The sequence below is a fragment of the Saimiri boliviensis genome, chromosome 1 (assembly GCF_048565385.1).
Source record: "Saimiri boliviensis isolate mSaiBol1 chromosome 1, mSaiBol1.pri, whole genome shotgun sequence".
Classification (NCBI taxonomy): Eukaryota; Metazoa; Chordata; class Mammalia; order Primates; family Cebidae; genus Saimiri; species Saimiri boliviensis.
In genome coordinates, this window is record NC_133449.1 from 125469305 (window position 1) to 125479536 (window position 10232).

Genomic DNA, 10232 nt, shown 5'->3' on the forward strand with positions numbered 1-10232 from the left:
GGCTATTGATTATCCTAGAAATGTATGATTTCATATACATAATGTATTTTTAAAACTTCCAAATAAAATTTTTAATTTACATTTTAAACTTCACTTTTAACTTTCCAACTGTTGTTTAGTAAATATTCACTGTCCTTTTTCTTCTTCTCTAATGCAGAAAGAAAACATTCTTGTTCCATTGATGTTGGACTTGACTGTATGCTTTGCATTGGAGTATGAGTGACTGTAATTTCCCCAGGCTCACTCAGGGGCTTTTTATGGACTTCCACAGTTATGATTGGACTCACTTGGCCTTTTTCACTGCAACGTCTAAATAGTAAAATGAGAAGGAAAAGTCTCAGGAAATTGCTGCCCCTTCGACCTGGGTCCTACAATGACATGTGACGGAAGTCAACCAAAACATGACTTTCAGCCTGAAGTGAAACCATTGCAGCCCATCTCTAGATGTATGAATAAAACCTTAGTTTATGTTGGTGGCCACTGAAATGATTTTGGGGTTGTTTTATATGCAATATTAGCATCCCCAAAACCAACAAATAGAGAAAATCGCCATGCAAATAAGTAAAAGTTAAAATTTTAATATTCAAAAACTGGGTTAATATTTTGCAATAGTTTATTATTTATATTCACTCAGGAATAGTTGAATTCATGAACTGATCTCATAAACAGCATTAATAAATGTGGAGCAATATTGAAAAATGTTTTCATGTCACTGAGTTTTCATTTCATATTTTTTCCTTTTTGAAGTCTGAGTTATATTTGTTCACTTGTGCTTTCTAATACCATCAAATATAGCTAGATAATTTTCATTAAAATATGAAATTTACAAAATGAGTATTAGGCAGTTTTCATTAGAATACTTATGAGACTAACTTGGATAGTCTCGTAAGTATTGAGTCTAGGATACATGCTATGGGAGGAGGCAGAAAAGTCACATTTCCTTGTCTTCACAGCATTTGCATTGTGACTGACACATGGGAGGTGATTTATAAGCATTTGATTAAATTTAACTAAAGTGTCTTGATGCTATTCTATTCTGTGGTTAACTGCCAGAAATAGAGAAGTGCTGTGATGGAACAATTCAGCTATGGACTTCTAAACAGCAGCCCTCTGATTCACCTGTTTTCCTCATCATGTTGAAAATTATGATCCAGCTTTTATTCACAAAACAAATAAATACTGATCATCAATGTGGCCTGGGTATTTGTGTTCCTTTCCCCAAGCAGTGCACAGTCTAGTTGAATAGAAATGTAAATGTGAATCTGGCAGAAATGTAAGGGATGTTCTGTTTACTGTTATTGAGGAGAGCATGATTTGGTTCAGTGTTAGGAGAGGGAGTCAGTAGTGTGATAATTATGCTCATCTTTGGGAAGGAAGAGTTTTCAACACATTGCATGATTCTGCCTAGGCTAATTCTGAAGATATTTTTTCTTGACCATTCATTGCCAGTGTAACTTCTAATAATGATGTCAGTAATCTTAACATCTGCTTGAAGAAAGGACATAAAAATTTTCTATGGAACTATAAAACATTAGCACATTTTACAAAAAAAAAAAAAAAATAGAATTTGGAATAGATGCCTGCAGTGCCTATTTCTCATTGAAGGACACAGCACTCTGCTACTTTCAGGTCTTTTTTTTTTTTTTTTTTTTTTTTTTTTTTTTGAGGTGGAGTTTCACTCTTGTTACCCAGGCTGTAGTTTCAGGTCTTACTTACAGTTTACTTGATCAGGTAATTAACCCTTTCTATAGTTAATTAATCAAGATCAAACCTTAACCTTACATTTTCTTGCTGTTTAAAGGGCTATGTGTCCATTTTTTTAAACTTTTAAGTTCAGGGGTACATGTACAGGTTTGTTATATAGGTAAACTTGGGTCATGGGGATTTGTTGTACAGATTATTTCATCGCCCAGGTACTAAGCCTAGTGCCCATTAGTTATTTTTCCTGATCTTCCCTGTCCTTTCACTCTCTACTCTCAGGTAGTACTCAGTGTCTGTTGTTTCTCTCTGTGTCCCTGTGTTCTCTTCCTTTAGCTCCCAACAAAATAAGAGAGGACACAAACAGATGGAAAAACGTTCTGTGCTCATGGTTAGGAAGAATCAATATTATGAAAATGGCCATACTGCCCAAAGTAATTTATAGATTCAATGCTATCCCCATCAAGATACCTATGACCCTCTTCGCAGAACTGGAAAAAAAACACCTTAAACTTCATATGGAATCAGAGCCCACGTAGCCAAGACAATCCTAAGCAAAAAGAACAAAGCCTGAGACATCATGCTGCCTGACTTTGAACTATACTATAAGGCTACAATAATCAAAACAGCATGGTACTGGTACCAAAACAGAGATATAGACCAATGGAACAGAACAGAGGCCTTGGAAGCAATATCACACATCTACAAACATCTGATCTTTGACAAACCCAACAAAAACAAGCAATGGGGAAAGGATTCCCTGTTTAACAAATGGTGTTGGGAAAACTGGCTAGCAAAGGGTTTTAAAGTTTAACTCTTAACATTATTCAGGCCCTGCTAATTCTAAGAGGAAAAAAATCATTGTGAGACTTATACTCAAAAACAGAGATCAGCAAACTATGCTGCCCAAATCCACCCACTGTCTGTTTTGATAAAGTTTTATTATAACATTACCATATTAGTTTACATATTGCCTACAACAGAGGCAATATGGACTGCAAAGCCAAAAATAGTTTCCATCTGGACCTTTACAGAAAAATGTTTCAGATCCCTACTCTATTATCTGTTTCATGATTGGAGACAGACTATGGTTTTTTTCTGCATTATTGCTTAAAGTATAACTGATTTAGGCATTATCCCGATGTCAATAAATTAATTCCAAACTGATAAGTGGTTAGAAATGAAATAACACATTATACTTGAAAGTCCCCTTTGTTGGGAGATTTAAAGGGCTTTTGCTATGTTGTTTATGTATCTCTTCAGCAAGCCTGAAATTATTGGGTCTATTTAATTCCAATTTGTAAGCATCCTGATGGGAAATGTGTATATTGAAAAATACTAGTGTATGTTGGGTGCTATGAGGATCAGAAAATTTTTCAAATTATAATGAGTCTCTTAAATTGCCTTTAAACATTTTCTGTGTGAATAAACAGGAAGGAAACAGGAAGAAAATTACATTTCTTTTAAAAATACTCCATAATTCATACCACAATAATCTTTTACTCTTCCTAGTCTTTTCCTGTATAGTCTGAATTTAGTGAGTTCCCATAATATCTATTGATGTCATCTCTCAATTTCTACAGTACAGTATCTATTGTCTCTACAGGAACAATCTGAAAAAAAATAAGAGCAATTTTTTGACTTGCCGTTTGCTCATGTTCATGTGTTTATAAGATGCCGCCATGATTACTTGACAAATCTACAAAGTGAACCGTGTCTGCTGGTTTTGAGCTAGCACAGCTGGAAGTTCCTTAGCTTCCGTACTACACTTTTTGTATGGGTATGATTCTTAGTTGCCTATTCTGTCTGTATTTATTCAAATTACAGTGTTATTTATAAATACATAATCATTTCTAAGACAACATCTGCATTACTGTCTGCTTATTAGACAGCTGCAAAGTCAGCTGGATCTGATTGAATGCCATATAGTGCCTTGATCAGACCACAGCTTAAAATAAATTGCAATCATTTGCGTGCTTGTTGATCGCAATCTTAATTTGAGACATTGTTTATTCGTGATTAGTTTAAGGGACGCCTTTTATTTCAAAGCCTTTTAGATGTTCCAAATATAAAAATTTGATGGGATGAGAATTAAAGGAAGATATAAACCTTAATTCTGGACTCCCAAGTCACTTATAAAGTATGTGACCTTGTGACTATGTAATTTGACCTCTTAATTCACCTTTCCTCATCTGTGAAGTTGAAATAATAGTGGCAAGTTCTTTGTGATATCCTGATGATTAAATGAGAAATGTATATAAACACACTTTATTGCCTGATAGGTAATGTATGCAATAATTACTGCTTCTCTTTTTTTACCTTTCTCTTATTCCTTTCAAAGCATAAACTGTCTTTTCCTTCAGCCACCAAAAATGTTAGAAAATGAGTCATAGGTAGAGTTTGGAGATAGAAAGAGGGAATCCTAAGCTATGCCCAGAACTACTAAAATTAATTATTATTCAAACTTACAATGCTTTCTTTAGAGAAACAACACAAATCTTAAAAAAGAGAAACAAACTGGAAGTAGCAGTTGTAGCATTTAAATATGTAAATACCTTTCAGGTAAGAAGATGGAGCCAAGAATAAATCATTTGAAAGCCATTTATGTAATGAATATAATGTTGTGAAGCAGTGTATCATCTATCTGAAGACTCCATCAGACACTGAAACACAATTTAGGGATTATATTAATTTTAGTCTTACCTCTAGCCATAATATTTCTACCAACTGAACAAGTTCACAAGCATGTTTATAATGAGATATTTGATTAAATGAGAGTTTATATTAAATTAAAAGTTACCTTAGTATCTACGCTGTTTAATGAGATTGAACGTATTTAATCCTTCTCCTCTATTCACTAGTTCTATGACCAGTAGCCAATTACAGTAAAATTGTTTCAACTTGCTTTCCTAAATACTTTATTGGTCATTCCCCTTTCAGTTGTGCTCTTACATCTATCCTACTTACTTTTTTCTCTCCAGTCAATGCTGACCTTTATTCATTAGAGGCAACGTCTGTGAACTAAAAAGCAAAATAGTTCTGTTCCTACCTTTACCACCAGATAGTCATATAATATAGACATAAATTGTTCTTCAAGCCTTAATTCCCTTGTTTGCTGGACCCTTATATAATAATAGAGTTGTATTGGTTGGATTAATTTTTTTAAAATGGACCAAAGGTCAGGAAACTTGAAGTCTGGCTTTGTGTTGACCTTAGGCAATGCAATCAACCCTGTTAGGCCTCAAATCCCTCCTTAGTAAACTAGTAGATCTCCTAGTTTCATGGAACTTCAGCTCCAGGAATGATCTTAGGGGACATTTAGTCAACTCTCTTGCTTTGCTCATAAGGAAGCTTAAAAAACTTACATCCTGTCCTACATTCCAGCAGTTGATTGAAGAGTAACAGACCATGTCTTCTGGCCCCTGGGGTGAGTTCCTCTCCCCCTAACACCTGAGACCTTTCCATCCAGATCATATAATTCTAATAAGCATCAAATGAAAAATTGTGGAGGTGTTTTTGGCATCTAAGTATACAAATTTAAATTATTAAAATAACAATGATAATTTATTTGTATATTTTAAATCACAGATTATGGACTTTCAGAAACCCAAGTCACAGATTGTAAAAATGAAATATATTTCTTGTCCAGCTCAAAAGCATAATAAAGAAAAGGAAGGCAGGAAGCTAACAGGCACATGTTTGGTTGCTGACCTAGGGGTATTAATGGGCAGGAACCATGTGATTCGTTTAACCAGGTCAGAAAAGCAAAGGAAATGATTTTAATTTATCGAAGACCACTGTGACTCACAGATTGTTAGGAATGTGAAGCTGTACTTGTAGGGTTGGGCATATCCCTTATCCAACACAGCTCAGAAGAGCCACCTCACAGGAAGGTCAGCAAGACCCTCCTGGTCCCAGTTGCCTGGAGCTTTACAGTTGTCTATCCCAGTCACTCATTCTAAACCCAAAGTAACAATGAAATCCAATACAAAACCCCCTACTTCATGACCACCACATTCAGTAATTTGCCTTTTTTTCTTTTCTTTTCTTTTCTTTCCAGCCCTCCGCATTACTTCTGTTTGTATCCCTACCTGGTATGACTGGTTCTGGAACAAGACTCTGTGTCACAAATAAAAAGAATCTCAGGAGCTCAGGCTGTGGGTCTGCGTTTGGTGCCAGGTACCCTCCTTGGCCAGCGCAGAAGCTGTGGGGCGGACTTGGTGCTCACAGGGTGGAGATGGCCCCTGACAGTCTCTGGAACCTGGATGTCGCCCTGCACCAGGCCTCGATCCCCTCAGCGCCAGCTCAGGGGGTCAGATCTGCAATGAATACTGTGTCTGGCAGAGAAGGAGCAGGGGAAGCGCAGGACCCACCCTCAGACCTGCACCATCACCAAGAGAACTCAATTCCAATTCCACAATAAAAGGATGCAGAGGTGCATAGCTCCATCTCTTCCTGCTGCCGGCTTTCAAGGGGTGGCCCATCTGTCCCCCAGGGCTCAAGGAACTTCCCTGCCCAGGAGCCCCAGGACTCCCCGAAGGGAGTTTGTCAAGCGCCAACCAGGCGGTGGGCAGGAAGAAGCCAGTTTCATTTCCTTGCTCCAGGACCCAGGAAGGTCTGACCCTGGAAAACGCCCCACCCAGGGTACCGGTGACCTCAGGAGCCCCAGGGATCCAGCTCTCAGACACCCTACAGAAGGGCCCTGCAAGACAGGACCTGCTGAGGCCCCTTCCTTCCACTCCTGACCCCTGGGGGGGGTCAGGCCCATTATTCCCCTGAGAGCTCCCCTAGGTTATTCCACCCCCCCCCGCCCCCCGCCGCATTGACCTCCAGCCTTGGAGCACCCTCACACTTTCCCCGCCCTTGGGGACTCCACAATTATTCCCCTCCAAAGAACCCTCCCAAAACTGCCTCCTGGCATCAGCGATGCTGTCACACCTTGGTGACTGCCTAGGCCGCCCCCTTCCCTGGCCCAAGCACCTCTTAGTCTCCATCATGACTTCCCCAGGTCTAGGGCTGCACTGAGACTGCACAGCGACCCCAGCACACAGGGCTTCCCTCCAGCACTCCCTCAGACATCCTGCCCACCCTACAGGGGAGATGAGGCTCCACCGCCCCTAAAACGCTGCTTTCTGGACCCGCACAAGGCACCTCTGTCACACAGGAGCGACCCTATGAATCCCTCTCCAGATATCCTCGGGTCTTCCCCCAAGGGAGACACCACAGGCGGAGGACTCCCCTGGAGAGGATCCTCAGAAACCATCCTCAAAGCCACCATCACAACCAGAAAGACCCGAGGAAGAAACGTGGCCACGAAACCCATCTCCACATACACACTCCTCCTAGTGGCAGCTCTAGGGACCCCACTCATGGTCGCCTCACCCCATGGTGAACTCAAGACCCTCCCCCCAGGTTAAAGGGAAAAGAAAGGAAGAGTCCAGCAGAATTCCCGCAGGAGAATCCATTTTCCTTAATTCATTATGCATTGGAGTTAAAGTGCAGGGCACGAAGGGTTTTATAGAAAATTTTAAGTTCTTAGTATAGTTTTCCATGGAAACTTTAAAAATTAACAATGATAGAGATAATAGATAATAAACCCATCATAAGTACATTGTCACTAGGTTTCAACAATTCTCATTTTGCTGTTTAATATCAACTATCAATTCCAAATATTCTAGGAGTTTTTTACATCAAATATAAGATACGATATCATTAATTGTGGAAGAACATAAGTAACTGTATCTAACAAGTGAAGATAAAAGAGAAAATATCATTATCACATCTAATAAAAATTTTAATATTTAAAATAGATTAATTTGTGTATTCACCAAAGAGTAGACTCTACAACCATGGAAGGCTTTGCATGAAATGTTTCAACATGTTTCATTTAATATTTCATCTTCAAACACAAAATATCGATACATGAAAATATTCAGTTATGTATACAGGGCCACAGACTATGTTTGGAGGAAGAAATTGCAAATCAACAGTGGGATATTCCAAATCACTTTTTTGTGAACGTAAATGCAAGAGGCCAGGCACTGTGGCTCTCACCTGTAATCCCAGCACTTTGGGATGCTGAGGCAGGCAGATCACGAGGTCAAGAGATCAAGACTATCCTGGCCACCATGATGAAACCCTGTCTCTACTAAGAATATATAAATTAGCTGGGTTGGTGGTTCATGCCTGTAGTTCCAGCTACTTGGGAGGCTGAGGCAGGAGAGTCACTTGAACCCGGGAGGTAGAGGTTGCAGAGAGCCGAGATCTCGCCACTGCGCTCCAGCCTGGCAACACAGCAAGACTCTGTGTTTTGGCATGACCATTATGGGCCTGGGGGAAGATGAGCTGATTTCATCTCTCCGTTTATAACCATGATGTGGGAGCCTGATTTCACATGCACAGATTCCCTCCAAAGACGAGATGAACAGGCCTGAGCCCCCATGGAACTTGGAGTAATGACAGCCTTGTCCCCATGCCATTCTCTCTTCCCACACTTGTTGTTTCAGGCCATCGTGCATTCAGTGCATCTGTGGACAGAGATCCAAACCCAGGCACTCTCACAAATCTGGAGCCAATTCTAAAGTTTTTTGAATTCCAGCTCAGCTCAAACTGTCACCTGCTTGGGACTGTGGGTGACTGTGGACTCTGGACTGGGATGTGCTGTGTCCATGTGACAGTCTTCCTCCCCAAGAGTTGTTCAAGAAGATGGTACCCTAGGAATGCCATCTGGACTCTGTGGAACAAGAAGGGCAGGTAGCACCTGACACCCACTGTTCATGCCACCATCACCCAGCTTCACAGTGCGGTTATTTGAAGAAGTCTCCGCTCTATGAAAATCCGAATCAACAACAACAACAATAGCAACAACAACAACAACAACAATAAATTTAAAAAAAGAAAACGTAAAAAAAGAAAATCCTAATTTTCCTGGACTTTTTCAGCAGGAGAAGTGATATTTTGTAGTCTTTATAGTTGACAAGTCCAGGATCTTATACTGCTAATTTCTCTCTTTAAGGTAAGATGGCGTTAGTAGGCCGAACAGCGATGAAATCCATGCTCACGGCCCTTCTCATAGTGGCGACATCTTGATGCAAGTCTTTGTATTCACATGGCGGTGACATAGCCTAGGAAAGTCAATCAAAGAGAAAATGGGTAGAATTTTTTAAAAGGCTCCAACATTTTTTAAAAGACATTATTGATGAGAAGCCACACATACAGATTCCTTTAGCGGGTTCCCTTGCAGCTGCTTTGGCTGAGGTTTACACTGCCAGGTTCTGAGGATGCAACTCCCTGCTCATTCACTAAGGTAGTCTCCTTTAAGAGCTATGAAAAGACTGCCAGAGCCAAGAGGAACTTACTTTATAATTTTAAAATTGGGCTCATTGCTTGGTGATACTGTCACATACAAAATAAAATAGGGCTCCTAAAGATTTTCAGAGTATGGCGACAAGCTTCTAACAATATTATCTGTTACCTGTGCCCTTGTTCCTTCAACATAGTCAACATACACTTGTGCCAAACAATCAACTTACTCAGCGATTCAAATTCTACCCGATCCTTAGTAGTTACTGCACATTCCAAGCAGATTTTAATGAGGTAGGTGCATGCTGGGCTGTTTTGGAACATCCCAGAAGTCTAATGATTGAAGCACCACAAGGTGCTACTTTACTTGCATGTTGTGGTAGAGAAATGTATTATTCCAAAGTATCACCAAGACACCAGAGACAGTGCCAATTTTAAATGTGTCTATTTCATTTTGAATTTTCCTGTATATTCACCAAGAGTCATAAGCCATAAATCCTCCATTGTCCCATGAAGCCATTTTCACTAAAAACCCTTGTCCTTCCTACATCTAGTACTTGAAACACTGACACCTTATACAGTCTAAGCACAAGTCTCTCAGCCACTACTGCTTTGGCTGATAAACTCCTGGGACTGCACCGAGATATATAGAAGAGGCAAGGATGCAAAATTGCAAATTGCTTATGTAAAAGACAGTCAAAAGCAGTAAGTGCATTGTCTATTTAGACACAATTAGGAATACAACTGCATGTATTCACGAATGCTATGTGAATGGGTAGAAATTAAAAACAAAACCCATTAAGAACAGATTAAATTTAATTAAAAATATTCTGAATTATGATCAAAGCAGTGAGAATATCAATAACTTTTTAAAATATAGATCCTCAGCCGGGTGCAGTGGCTCATCCCTGTAATCCCAGCACTTTGGGAGGCCAAGGTGGGCAGATCACCTGAGGTCAGGAGTTCGAGACCAGCCTGACTAACATGGAGAAATCCTGTCTCTAATAAGAATACAAAATATCCGGGCATGTTGGTGCCTGCACATCATCCCATCTACTCGGGAGGCAAAGTAGGGGAATCACTTGGACCCAGGATGCAGAGGTTGCAATGAGCTGAAATCGCACCATTGCACTCCAGCCTGGGCAACAAGAGCATAACTCCTTCTCATAAAATAATAATAATAATAATAATAATAATAATAATTCTTGTATAAAGCATAAAAGACATGAAAT